General features: G+C 45.4%; 1 protein-coding gene and 7 non-coding genes across 8 annotated transcripts in view; 3 read left to right on the forward strand and 5 right to left on the reverse strand.

Moving 5' to 3' along the window:
* Positions 1–14,436, reverse strand: part of LOC130222807 (zinc finger protein 91-like) — a 218,630-nt gene that overhangs the window by 128,879 nt on the left and 75,315 nt on the right. The gene's annotated exons all lie outside the window — the stretch shown is intronic.
* On the forward strand, positions 88–174 carry trnay-gua (transfer RNA tyrosine (anticodon GUA)). Its single transcript is given in 2 exon segments — positions 88–124; positions 139–174. It is a non-coding gene; the product is annotated as a tRNA-Tyr (tRNA).
* trnae-cuc (transfer RNA glutamic acid (anticodon CUC)) lies at positions 268–339 on the reverse strand. Its single transcript has one exon. It is a non-coding gene; the product is annotated as a tRNA-Glu (tRNA).
* Positions 1,534–1,620, forward strand: trnay-gua (transfer RNA tyrosine (anticodon GUA)). Its single transcript is given in 2 exon segments — positions 1,534–1,570; positions 1,585–1,620. It is a non-coding gene; the product is annotated as a tRNA-Tyr (tRNA).
* trnae-cuc (transfer RNA glutamic acid (anticodon CUC)) lies at positions 1,715–1,786 on the reverse strand. The gene has a single exon. It is a non-coding gene; the product is annotated as a tRNA-Glu (tRNA).
* On the forward strand, positions 3,332–3,418 carry trnay-gua (transfer RNA tyrosine (anticodon GUA)). The gene is given in 2 exon segments: positions 3,332–3,368; positions 3,383–3,418. It is a non-coding gene; the product is annotated as a tRNA-Tyr (tRNA).
* trnae-cuc (transfer RNA glutamic acid (anticodon CUC)) lies at positions 3,513–3,584 on the reverse strand. The gene has a single exon. It is a non-coding gene; the product is annotated as a tRNA-Glu (tRNA).
* Positions 12,090–12,162, reverse strand: trnam-cau (transfer RNA methionine (anticodon CAU)). Its single transcript has one exon. It is a non-coding gene; the product is annotated as a tRNA-Met (tRNA).

Below are 14,436 nucleotides of genomic sequence, written 5' to 3' on the forward strand. Positions count from 1 at the left end.
CTTGAGCGTTTTTGCTTCGGCCCTTTTCGGCCAGCAGTCGGACTGTAGCAACCTTAAGAGGGTCGGCTTGTGGAAAGTTCTCATAAGCCTTCGATAGCTCAGTTGGTAGAGCGGAGGACTGTAGGTGGGTTGTTGGCAATCCTTAGGTCGCTGGTTCGACTCCGGCTCGAAGGAAATCTTTTGCGCTCAGAGCTGCTTTCATACCTGTGCAGTTCGAAAATATTTTGTCGCTAGAGCTCAAAGTTCACCATAGAGGTGAAAAGGAAGTTCCCTGACCGGGAATCGAACCCGGGCCGCGGCGGTGAGAGCGCCGAATCCTAACCACTAGACCACCAGGGAAGGCTGGCAGAATTTTGCCCTCAAGCCTAACTGTGGGCCTCCACGCAAGTATGCCGCAGCTGCTCTGTCAAAAATAAATCTAATGCTTGTAACCTCCTCCTGGCGAGGAGAATGTCTCAGACCCTGGATCACAGTTCTTCTAGGGAGGGACTGTCACATGCTCTGTGAGAGCATACTATCGACACCACAACTTGCCATAATAACTAAGCACAGCATGTGTTGAATGAACTCCGTGTTGACAGAGCCGTGTCCTTATTACAAGCAACAAGCTAACGATGACAAGCTAAGCTGAGAGGGCCAGTGACGCAATGGATAACGCGTCTGACTATGGATCAGAAGATTCTAGGTTCGACTCCTGGCTGGCTTGCTTTGGTGTTTTTGCTTTGCTGTCAGTCAGTGCACTGCGGTCGCCTTTCCCCCCGCTGGAGCTGTTCAGTTCCACTCTGGAGTGAATCGAGTTTCTGGGGCCGCCAGCACAGACCCCGTGGGGTGCTCCCCTGGTTTCAAAGGCTGTCCCAACTGCTGATTTTTCTTAACGTCTACTACAGCTACACCAACCGTAAACCCAGCCAACTTTTTGCAAAAGTCCCTACCACTTTGAAGTCACCCAGCCAACTTGCAGCGTAATCTCTTCCTCTCTTAAGTCTCTGAGCTGCAGCATTACCTAAGTGCTCTGATAAAACATGCATAAAATAAACTATGGCTTTTAACCTCCTCTTGGAGAGGAGAGAGTCTCCGACCCTGGATCTCAGGTCTTCTATGGAGGGACTGTCAGGAATCCTGTAGCAGCATCCCATCCACACAACCTCTTGCCATAAAAACAAAGCAGACTGTGTGGTGACGGAACTCCAGGTTGACAGAGCCTTGTCCTTGTTTCAAACAATGTTCTAACAAGGTGCTGAACAGAGTGCCAGTGGCACAAAGGATAACGCTTATGACTATGGATGAGAAGATTCTAGCTTACGGAAACCATGAGACTATATGAGATCAGAAAGAACTGAAGTTTGTGCAGACTGGCCCTCACAAGTGATATCTCCCATATGGTCTAGCGGTCAGGATTCCTGGTTTTCACCCAGCGGCCCGGCTTGGACTCCCGGTATAGGAAGGCTTGAGCGTTTTTGCTTCTGCCCTTTTTGGCCAGCAGTCGGACTGTAGCAACCTTAAGAGGGTCAGCTTGTGGAAAGCTCTCATAAGCCTTCGATAGCTCAGTTGGTAGAGCGGAGGACTGTAGGTGGGTTGTTGGCAATCCTTAGGTCGCTGGTTCGACTCCGGCTCGAAGGAGATCTTTTGCGCTCAGAGCTGCTTTCATACCTGTGCAGTTCGAAAATATCTTTGTCGCTAGAGCTCAAAGTTCACCGTAGAGGTGAAAAGGAAGTTCCCTGACCGGGAATCGAACCCGGGCCGCGGCGGTGAGAGCGCCGAATCCTAACCACTAGACCACCAGGGAAGGCTGGCAGAATTTTGCCCTCAAGCCTAACTGTGGGCCTCCACGCAAGTATGCCGCAGCAGCTCTGTGAAAAATAAATCTAATGCTTGTAACCTCCTCCTGGCGAGGAGAATGTCTCAGACCCTGGATCACAGTTCTTCTAGGGAGGGACTGTCACATGCTCTGTGAGAGCATAATATCGACACCACAACTTGCCATAATAACAAAGCACAGCATGTGTTGAATGAACTCCGTGTTGACAGAGCCGTGTCCTTATTACAAGCAACAAGCTAACGATGACAAACTAAGCAGACAGCAACCTTAAGAGGGTGGGCTTGTGGAAAGCTCTCGTAAGCCTTCGGTAGACCACCAGGGAAGGCTGGCAGAATTTTGCCCTCAAGCCTAACTGTGGGCCTCCACGCAAGTATGCTGCAGCTGCTCTGTCAAAAATAAATCTAATGCTTGTAACCTCCTCCTGGCGAGGAGAAAGTCTCAGACCCTGGATCACAGTTCTTCTAGGGAGGGACTGTCACATGCTCTGTGAGAGCATACTATCGACACCACAACTTGCTATAATAACAAAGCACAGCATGTGTTGAATGAACTCCGTGTTGACAGAGCCGTGTCCTTATTACAAGCAACAAGCTAACGATGACAAGCTAAGCTGAGAGGGCCAGTGACGCAATGGATAACGCGTCTGACTATGGATCAGAAGATTCTAGGTTCGACTGCTGGCTCGCTTTGGTGTTTTTGCTTTGCTGTCAGTCAGTGCACTGCGGTCGCCTTTCCCCCCGCTGGAGCTGTTCAGTTCCACTCTGGAGTGAATCGAGTTTCTGGGGCCGCCAGCACAGAGCCCGTGGGGTGCTCCCCTGGTTTCAAAGGCTGTCCCAACTGCTGATTTTTCTTAACGTCTACTACAGCTACACCAACCGTAAACCCAGCCAACTTTTTGCAAAAGTCCCTACCACTTTGAAGTCACCCAGCCAACTTGCAGCGTAATCTCTTCCTCTTGTAAGTCTCTGAGCTGCAGCAATACCTAAGTGCTCTGATAAAACATGCATAAAATAAACTATGGCTTTTAACCTCCTCTTGGAGAGGAGAGAGTCTCCGACCCTGGATCTCAGGTCTTCTATGGAGGGACTGTCAGGAATCCTGTAAGAGCATCCCATCCACACAACCTCTTGCCATAAAAACAAAGCAGACTGTGTGGTGACGGAACTCCAGGTTGACAGAGCCTTGTCCTTGTTTCAAACAATGTTCTAACAAGGTGCTGAACAGAGTGCCAGTGGCACAAAGGATAACGCTTATGACTATGGATGAGAAGATTCTAGCTTACGGAAACCATGAGACTATATGAGATCAGAAAGAACTGAAGTTTGTGCAGACTGGCCCTCACAAGTGATATCTCCCATATGGTCTAGCGGTCAGGATTCCTGGTTTTCACCCAGCGGCCCGGCTTGGACTCCTGGTATAGGAAGGCTTGAGCGTTTTTGCTTCTGCCCTTTTTGGCCAGCAGTCGGACTGTAGCAACCTTAAGAGGGTCGGCTTGTGGAAAGCTCTCATAAGCCTTCGATAGCTCAGTTGGTAGAGCGGAGGACTGTAGGTGGGTTGTTGGCAATCTTTAGGTCGCTGATTCGACTCCGGCTCGAAGGAGATCTTTTGCGCTCAGAGCTGCTTTCATACCTGTGCAGTTCGAAAATATCTTTGTCGCTAGAGCTCAAAGTTCACCATAGAGGTGAAAAGGAAGTTCCCTGACCGGGAATCGAACCCGGGCCGCGGCGGTGAGAGCGCCGAATCCTAACCACTAGACCACCAGGGAAGGCTGGCAGAATTTTGCCCTCAAGCCTAACTGTGGGCCTCCACGCAAGTATGCCGCAGCTGCTCTGTCAAAAATAAATCTAATGCTTGTAACCTCCTCCTGGCGAGGAGAATGTCTCAGACCCTGGATCACAGTTCTTCTAGGGAGGGACTGTCACATGCTCTGTGAGAGCATAATATCGACACCACAACTTGCCATAATAACAAAGCACAGCATGTGTTGAATGAACTCCGTGTTGACAGAGCCGTGTCCTTATTACAAGCAACAAGCTAACGTTGACAAACTAAGCAGACAGCAACCTTAAGAGGGTGGGCTTGTGGAAAGCTCTCGTAAGCCTTCGGTAGACCACCAGGGAAGGCTGGCAGAATTTTGCCCTTAAGCCTAACTGTGGGCCTCCACACAAGTATGCTGCAGCTGCTCTGTCAAAAATAAATCTAATGCTTGTAACCTCCTCCTGGCGAGGAGAAAGTCTCAGACCCTGGATCACAGTTCTTCTAGGGAGGGACTGTCACATGCTCTGTGAGAGCATACTATCGACACCACAACTTGCCATAATAACAAAGCACAGCATGTGTTGAATGAACTCCGTGTTGACAGAGCCGTGTCCTTATTACAAGCAACAAGCTAATGATGACAAGCTAAGCTGAGAGGGCCAGTGGCGCAATGGATAACGCGTCTGGTCTATAGATTCTAACTATCAAAATGTAACTTGTTTTTGTGCCAATTTTGTTTTCTTTCCTTCGGTTTTTAGTTGAACAGAACATGTGTGAGCACCTCAGCTTTCTTGATAGCCTCTTATTCACCTGGTAGGTAACAAAGATGTTTTTCCCTCTAATTATAACTTGTGTTTGTGCATACAAATATGCATAAACATTCACAAAAGCATATATAAGATACCCTGTGACAAAACCTTTTCCTTTTGACACAGTAAAGCGATCCTATACTGGCCATTTTTGGTACTTTTGGCCTTTGTAGATAATTGTTTGTACATTAATCACAAATGGATGAGAAACACTGTAACTTCAAACTCATTTGTGTTAATTCCAGGTGCTGTGAAATGTTGTGTATAATCTGCAGAGGTAATCAGGTGTAAAGTGCTATATATCTGATCCAGTCCTCCAGCATATTTTTTTGCTTCAAATTAAAGTCTTTTACACTAAAAGCATTATGAAATTGGTCTTTTGTTGGTGATAATTGATTTATTTTATCTGAAATATAACTAATTGTATTATATTTAAATGTTATACATTTAATTAGTGTGAATTATCAATTAATATGAAAATATACATTTAAATATGCATCTAATTTTGCTTCAATATATAAAGATTTTACTGTGTATTGACCTGTTTGTGAAGCTAAATCTTTAACTTAAGTTGATTGATTTGCACTGATATTATGTTTTAAATTGCCGTCTTAAACATTTGCTGCATCAGCAGTGTTTATTTCTGGATTGTAAATGTATTCAGATTCATTATATTTTTATATCACGATATATCTATAATCTACAACAAAGAACTGAATTGCACTGACTCTGGAAAAATGAGTCAAACTGACTCTCTCATGTGTCTTATGATTGGCTGCTTACTGCACTTGTGTGCTTGTGAGATTGGCTGTTTGCTGCACGTCACACTTTCAGCTGCGTATGCTGCAGAGTTGATCACAAACTAAAATCAAGTCAACAGGAAAGGTTTATATCAAGCATTGTCAAATCAGTTAACATCATCGTGCCCAGGTTGGGTTTATTTGATTTTGTCAACTTCCAGAGCCTCCTGTCTTAACCAGGAGAAGGGGGAGAATGCACTCACTCTGCATAGTGACATTCTGAAATCCAATTGAAACTAGCCTAATAGACAAAAGTAATCAATGCAACCGAACCAATGCACAAAAAAATCACAACACATTAAAATGTTACCAAGACAGACACATACAAGAGGTTTTTTTTTTTTGCTATGGGCACAAATTAAGCAAAATGTAACAAACTAATCAAGAAAGCAACTTCTAGTCACAAACTTCCACAGCACAGCAGCTTCTAAATGCTTTTTTGCTTGCAAAATTCTGTTGTACAGCGCTGCGAAAAGGGGCGGGATGAAACAATATGATTAGACGTTAATAAAAGCAAGCGGTTACTCCATATTTAAATTTCATGTCCATGTTTTGATCTTCTATTGGTCTCATGCACTCACATGATGCGATTTCAAGCTTTGGCCTTACCTTTGTCGTGTTATCGACTGTCAAATCTGTCATGCATCTATATATTTAGAACTAGGAAATGATTACATTACAAGTAAAATTATTGTATAGGCAGTTTACACAGGGTAATTCAATGACAAGAGTTCACTTTCATATCTACACAATGCAGAACTTTTAATGTGATTAACCAGCTCCACCTACACCAACTACAGCATTTCTAAGACTTCTTTTTCACCATGGTGTGATTACAGTGGTGAACATCACATAAAACAACAACTGCACTTACTCCTGTAACTTGTTTTCAGCAATGAATTTAAATATCTGTGTCACATATTCAATTAAATAAATGGATCATCATCATGTGCAGTTATCTTTATTAATAGCTGCCTAATAGGCCAGACCATTAACTGAATAGGACCGTTTTACATATAAGAAACCTGTTAATAGGTATAGCTGTTCATGCCAATACCAACTTGATAGCCTAAAGCATATTACATGAACAGGAGCTGCCTTACATCTCTTAAGACAAATAAGCAAAGGTGTCTATAACAATACATGCTTGATTCTCCAGATCATGAAAATTGCTACATCTGAATGGTGCCTTTTCACACGTTTTGAAAATAACAACAATTTGTAAGCATAGTTCTTCACCAATACCAGTTTAATACCTCAAATAATTACACACACACACACGCACGCACACACACACACACACACACACACACACACACACACACACACGCACACACACACACACACACACACACACACACACACCTACACACACACACAGTCCTACAGTGATTCCTATACAATACTTCATATGCTGTTTCAAATGTCATTAGATGATCTGCAGGTGCTCTGTATGGTTAATGATTTCTAAAGTTAATAAATGTGTCTAAACATGTCAAAGTGGCACAATACAGCATATGAGAGACAAACATTTGATAATTCTTCAGTCAATACAGACTGGTTAAAAACTCTGGCAGGAGCAGGATGTATATGAAGTTATTTGCAAAAACATAACTAAATTTTTTAGAGATGTTTGTAGTATTTTCAAAATACAAAGTTTTATTTTGATACATTGTGTGGCTGCTGTATTTTGTAGTTTATTTTGACACATGTAAAATTAGTATTGCACATTATAAGTTAATTAACATGAAGTGATGATATGGCTGTTTCTCACTGTTGATTGTAATGCATTAGCCAACGTTTAATGAATCTTTGTGACTTTAACGTGTTACCTTTTCTTTTAGTCCTCTGCATTTGACCCATCTAAGTGCACGCACGCAGACACACACACACACACAGTGAACACACACCCAGAGCAGTGGGCAGCTATCGCTTCCAGCACCTGGTGAACTATTTGCATGATTTGATGCCTATATATATATATTTATAATTTTTTTCTATTTCTCATTTAAAGGAGTGTTACACAACACAGTTATAGACTTATCTAAAAATTAACTGAAATTAATAAAAGTTATACTTTACCACAATAGTTTTGTTGTTCCACATTTTCACTTTGTTCTCCTTCTGTTGCCTGTTTCACTCGATCTTGAATACCTTCTCGATTTCGAGACCAGGTAACATAAAGTGTCTTTATGAAATATTTCTATGGCTAACTGAGACCAGACATGTGAGGAATAGTCTGTGTTTCTATTTAAAATATCAGCTTTGACAAATGTAGGTACTAACAAATCCAAACCACCAACAGATTCCCATTAAATACTTCTCATGAAAGTCAAGCCCTTTTTAAAACGACCCATTGTTCATGTTGTCGGAGGAAACACTTACATACATCTGTGCATTTGTCTGAAAAGCATGATGTGAAAACTTTTACCATTTCTACATTATCATTTGTTGTGTCTGTCTGGTGTTGGCCTTGGCAAAAAGTACCTTCAGCTGCAGGAGTTGAACACAAATGTATCCAAAAAACTGAGTGAAAGGCGTCACAATGGAATAAACCGCCAATTTATCCAGCATATATATATTCTCAGTCTGCTGGTTTTTGTCCGGGGGAGCCTGAAGCGCCTGCCGGAAGGCAGAAGAGAAAACAGTCTGTGAGCAGGGTGAGAGGTGTCCTTAAGAATACTGCGTGCTCGGCGCAGACAGTGTTTCTTCTGGATGTCCTCAATGGCTGGCAGTGTAGTCCCTGTGATGCGTTGGGCAGTTTTCACCACCCGCTGCAATGCCTTACGCTCCGCAACAGAGCAGCTTCCATACCAGACTGTGACGCAGTTGGATGCTTTCTATTGTGCAGCGGTAGAAGTTCACCAAGACAGCTGATGAAAGCTGGTTCTTCTTAAGTTGGCTCAAGAAGAATAGGCGCTGGTGAGCCTTCTTGACCAGGCTGGAGGTGTTGGTGGTCCAGGAAAGGTCCTTTGAGATGTGGGTCCCCAGGAACTTGAAGGATGAGACCGGCTCAACAGGCATCCCATTAATGTGGATGGGATCATGTGAGCCTGTTCGTCCCTTCCTGAAGTCCACAATGAGCTCCTTGGTCTTGTTGGTGTTAAAGAGCAGATTATTGTCAGTGCACCAAGTGGCCAGATGCTGTATCGCCTCCCTGTAGGCAGTCTCATCATTATTGCTGATTAGACCAATCACTGTGGTGTCATCTGCAAATTTGTTGATGGTGTTGGATCTGTTCACAGGCCTACAGTCGATGGTAAAAAGGGAGTAGAGGAAGGGGCTCAGCACGCAGACCTGTGGTACACCAGTGTTAAGTGTGACGGTGGTGGAGCAGATGTGGCCTGATCTAACATTCTGAGGTCTGTTAGTCAGAAAGTCCATAACCCAGTTGCAGAGAGACGCGTCGATATCCAGGTCTCTGAGTTTGATCATTAGCTTAGAGGGTATGACAGTGTTGAATGCTGACCTGAAGTCAACAAACAGCATTCGTGCATAAGTGTTTTTATTGTCCAGGTGAGTGAGTACAGAGTGCAGTGGTATGGAGACGGCATCTTCTGTGCTCCTGTTGCCACGGTAGGCAAACTGATGTGGGTCCAGTGTGGATGGCAGAGAGTCTTTCAGATGTGCCAGGACCAGCCGCTCGAAGCACTTCATGATGATGGGTGTGAGTGCTACAGGGCGGTAGTCATTCAGGCATGTTGGGCTGGAGTGTTTGGGCACTGGCACAATAGAGGTGGTTTTAAAGCATGCTGGCACAGTTGCTAGATTAAGCGACAGGTTGGAAATCTCTGTGAATACCCCAGCGAGCTGTTCTGCACATGCTTTGAGAACGCGCCCAGGGATACCGTCTGGTCCAGCAGCCTTACGCACATTGATCCGACTCAGTGCGGTGTAGACTTCTGAGGAGGTGAGTGTGATAGGTGAGTGATCGGTTGAGGAAGTGTTCCTGGTGTAGGGTTCTGTATTGTCTCTTTCAAAGCAGGCATAAAAGTCATTTAGCTTGTTCAGGAAGGAGACATTTGTGGCTGTGGGGGTGGACTGGCTGGGTTTGTAGTTGCTGATGGCCTGGATGCCCTGCCACATGCGCCGAGGATCAGAGTTGGAAAAGTGCTCCTCTAACTTTGGCTTGTAGCAGTGCTTGGCCTTTTTGATGCCCCTCTTCAGATTAGCCCTGGAAGTGCTGTAGGCCTGTGCATCCCCTGATCTGAAGGCAGTGTTGCATGCCTTCAGCAGGAGGCGCACCTCCTTGTTCATCCATGGCTTTTGATTTGGGTATGATCACACTGTCTATGATGGTGTTGATATATTCCAGAACAGAGGAAGTGTAACTATCAATGTCTGTGTGAGAGCCACATGTGGCCTGGGAAGCAAACATACTCCAGTCTGTGTGTTCAAACCTGTCCTGGAGTGTGGAGTCCACCTCCGCTGGCCACACTTTGATGGTCCTCACTGATGGCTTCACACGGTTGACGATGGGTGAGTACTTGGGGGTCAGGAACAAAGAAAGGTGATCTGATTGACGCAAGTGGGGGAGGGGGGGGTCACAGCATATGCTTCAGCCATGTTTGTGTAAACTTGGTCTAAAGTTTTGTTTCTCCTTGTGTGGCAGAAAATGTTTTGATGGAATTTGGGGAGCACTGTCTTTAAGTTTGAGTGATTAAAATCCCCCGCAACAATAAAAGCAGCCTCCGGGTGAGCAGTCTGTTGTTTGCTGATGGCTGCATGAAGGTCATTCATAGCAAGCTTGGCATCAGCATCGGGAGGAATATAAGCAGCAGTTATTATGGTGGAGGTGAACTCCCCTGGCAGATAAAATGGTCTACATTTAACCATTAGAAATTCCAGGTTAACAGAGCAATGTCTCCCAACGATGACAGAGTTTGTGCACCAAGCTTTGTTAATATAAATGCATAATCCTCCGCCTCTGGTCTTACCGGAGTCATCCGCCGTTCTGTCTGCTCGGAATGTTTGATGCTCAGTTAGCGATACAGCGTTGTCTGGTATCCCGCTGTTTAGCCATGTTTCTGTGAAAATCATGACATTACAGTTCCATAATCTTTTACTGTGGTTGATGCGCAGTCGAAACTCATCCATTTTGTTCACCAGTGACCGTACATTGGCGAGAAAGATGCTGGGTAAAGAGAGCCAGTGTGGTGTTAGCTTTAGCTTAGCTCTTAGCCTGCCGCGCTTCCCCCGTCTTTGTTTACGTTCTCTGCACCGCCTTCGAGCACTTCCGCCTGGCCGGGTAGGGCTCTCAGGCATGGGTGTTCTGGCGATCTCAGGGATGAGTCGAAGATTGCTAATAAAACTGTCCGGAATGAACAAACCAATATCCAAGATGTACTGTCGGGTGTACGATGTATAGGCACTTCTGTTCTGCACGCACGAACTGACGCGAAATGAGCAGGAATAATATTACAAAATTGCAGACATGCAATCTTGTCTCAAAAAAAAAAAAAAAAAAAAAAGATGTTCTCGAAACGTCACGCCGCATGCCCTCCAGAGGAGCTGTAGCCTTTTTTGCACCCGGGAAGCATAAACAGCACGGAAGGTAATAAAGTATGCCGCCCAGTCACCTAAGTGCTCCCGTGTGCCAAAATGTATGACCTTGCCCCGTCTGAGGCTCAAACTCACGACCTTCAGATTACGAGATTGACGCGATGCCTACTGCGCCATTGAGGCAGACAGCACCAGCGAAGTGTGCATGTCAGGATGGCCGAGCGGTCTAAGGCTAATCTTTGGCTGTGCGTTCAGGCTCAAGTATTTAACTCTCTGGCACTATGTCCGAGTGATACAGTAACACTGACAAAGCGACGCATCAATCTCTTTGTGTTACAGTTTACGAAGCGTAGCAGTGGCCCTGGCAACCTTAATGGGCACTGTAGACTGCAAGTTTTGAGGCATTTGCGCAACATCAAGGCATTGTCTACAGCAACTCGGAAAAGCATGTGAACGAAACAATGGACGTGGGCTTTAATGCAAGTGCATCGAAAGGGGATCAAAAGGAATGCCATGTAGTGGAATGTCCTGAGATGCCGTTTATTTTTAAGGCAATGGGATTCGCAGGGCTTTTCGGCTAATTCTCTTACAACGTCAAGTCATGACATTTGACTCTTTGTGGGAAAGAGAAGAAAAGAAGCTGTGCCAGTCAATCAACGCGTCTTTTTCAAGACGCTGTTCTGAATGTGCGTTTCTGGATGCTGTGGTTCCTATCTCCGGATGATGGGCACGAGTATCGCATCACAGGTCTGGGGGTCCAGCATGTCGATGCAGTGCCCGCGAACAGCTCATGCTCTCATTGTGAGGACGTGGCTGTTGCACAGCTGAGATCTCAGGCTCAAGTATTTAACCCTCTGGTGCCATGTCCGAGTGATACAGTAACACTGACAAAGTGCCGCATCAATCTCTTTGCGCCACAATTTACGCAGCGTAGCAGTGGCCCTGGCAACGTTAATGGGCACTGTAGACTGCAAGGTTTGAGGCATTTGCGCAACATCAAGGCATTGTCCACAGCAACTCGGAAAAGCATGTGTTCAAAACAATGTTCGTGGGCTTTAAAGCAAGTGCACCGAAACGGGATCAAAAGAATTGTCTTGGAATGCCATGTAGTGAAATGTCTAATTCAATGGTATTCGCAGGGCTTTTCGGCTAATCCTCTTACAACGTCAAGTCATGACATTTGACGGATCCACGTCAAACGTCAAGCGATAACGTGACAGGAATGGGAGCATCTTGCCATCATGGCTTCAGACTCAGGAGATGTTCTTGGAACGTCACGCCACATGCCCTCCAGAGGAGCTGTAGCCTTTTTTGCCCCCCGGGAAGCATAAACGGCACGGAAGGTAATAAAGTACGCCGCCCGGTCACCTAAGTGCTCCCGTGTGCCAAAAGGTACCACCTTGCCCTGTGTGAGGCTCGAACTCACAACCTTCAGATTATGAGACTGACGCGCTGCCTACTGCGCCAACGAGGCCGACTGCTGGAGCTGGGCAAGCTGTGAAACACTAGCTTCCATGTCATGGTGCTGCAATGGGGCTCCTAGGAGACAGCTCCGGCTAAGTGTCCAAATCAGGATGGCCGAGCAGTCTAAGGCGCTGTGTTCAGGTCGTAGTCTCTCCTGGAGGCGTGGGTTTGAATCCCACTTCTGACAAACCTAATCTTTGGCTTTGCGTTCAGGCTCAAGTATTTAACTCTCTGGCGCCATGTCCGAGAGATACAGTAACACTGACAAAGCACTGCATCAGTCTCTTTGCGTCACAGTTTACGAAGCGTAGCAGTGCCCTGGGCAACGTTAATGGGCACTGTAGACTGCAAGTTTAAAGGCATTTGCACAACATCAAGGCATTGTCTACAGCAACTCGGAAAAGTGCTGCGTGCTGCGATGTGGCTCCTAGGAAGGAAGACATGGAAGATTGGCTTGAGTTTAAGTTTTTTAATTATCTTGTTTATGAAGACTGCGGAGTGATGCGTGAAAAAAATGACTTCGAAAATTTTTTAAAGTATTTTGTGATATATATGTTAAAATGTGCTCCCAAAAGTATGTGGCCCCTGCCCGCCCTCCCACAGGTTAGTAGTAAGCTAATGTAATTTCATAATGCAAATCGTTGTTTACGTATGTAACCGTGGTTCTATGAATTCCGGAGGACTGCCAGAGACGGTGTTTACACAGTGGATAATCGCAGCATCAGTTGGATAGGCCAAGGAACAATATACCAACAAAGTCACATGGTGACGCGAGCTGAGCTGAGGTATATAATCCACTACAGCTCTGCGCCCTGCCTCGAAACGTCTTGCACTTCCGAGTGAGAGGGAACTCTTTTTCTTCCTCGTAACCTTTCTGGTATGGGTTATCCACTGTGTAAACACCGTCTCTGGCGGTCATCCGGAATTTACAGAACCACGGTTACATACGCAACCAACGTTCTGTTTCATTCCTCCTGACTGCCAGAGACGGTGTTTACACAGTGGATAACCCATACCAGAAAGTTTACGAGGAAGAAAAAAAAAAACTCACCAGAACACGGAGTCACTTGCAGAAAACAGCTGAGCCCACATCCGTAGAGTCAGCAACATTGACATTGTAGATGCCTTGCAAATGTACATGGAGAAGACCATGTCGCTGCTGCACAGATCTCTGCAAGAGAAACACCCTTAAAAGCAGCCCAAGAGGAGGAAATAGCTCTGGTAGAATGGCAAGTGATGGCACCAGGTATAGGTTGCTGAGCCCTCTTATAGGCCAAAACAATGACCTCAACAATCCATCGTGACAGTCTTTGCTTGCTTAGAGGTGCACCTCTCCTAGCTTCTCCATAACAGACAAACAGTTGTTCTGATTGTCTTAACTGTGCAGTAGCCGCCACATGAGATTTCAAGGCACGCACAGGGCATAAAAGCAGAAAACCTTTGCCAGAAGGTGATAGTTGAAAGGACTGCAATTCGATTGACTAATTAATAAATTGCTGCAACAAAATTTTAGGGAGGAAGGATGGATTAGGCCACAGGGTAACACCAGAGTCATCTGGTTTCCATCTCCAACAGGACTGACTCACTGACAATGCGTGCAGCTCACACAATCCCTTTGTTGATCAACCGCCAAGAGGAAAGCAGTCTTTAAGGTTTTCCACTTTAGATCTACTTCTTTCAAGGGTTCAAATTGAGACTGGCAGAGAGATTCCAGCACCAGAGGCAAGTTCCACACTGGAGAACGAGGGGAACGAGCTGGATTGAGACATTTTGCACCCTTCTAAAAACTGCAAACTAGGCTAGCAGACCCCAAAGAGGAACCATTCACAGATGCATGATGGGCCAAGATGGCTGCTACGTAGACCTTTAGTGTGGATGCAGCTTTGCCACTCTTCAACAGCCCTTGTAAAAAGGTTAAAACCACAGAAACTTTGCATTGCACAGGATTAATATTCCAAGTCGCACACCATGAACAGAATGACTTCCATCGGTAAGCACAAAGCTTCCTTGTAGAAGCTGCCCTTGCATTAAGAACTGTGTGGATGACTGAAGACTCACATTCTGCTAATAAATGGTTGGTCTCAGCGGCCACACCCATAACTGTAGACGTGCTGGATCTGGATGCCAAATATGACCATCTAGTTGAGACAACAGGTCCCTCCTGCCTGGAAGTTGTCTCGGTTGGTTCAATTCAATTCAATTCACCTTTATTTGTATAGCGCTTATACAATGTAGATTGTGTCAAAGCAGCTTCACATAAAAGGTCACAGTAAATAGGAACAGT

Source organism: Danio aesculapii, chromosome 4 (assembly GCF_903798145.1).
Source record: "Danio aesculapii chromosome 4, fDanAes4.1, whole genome shotgun sequence".
Taxonomy (NCBI): domain Eukaryota; kingdom Metazoa; phylum Chordata; class Actinopteri; order Cypriniformes; family Danionidae; genus Danio; species Danio aesculapii.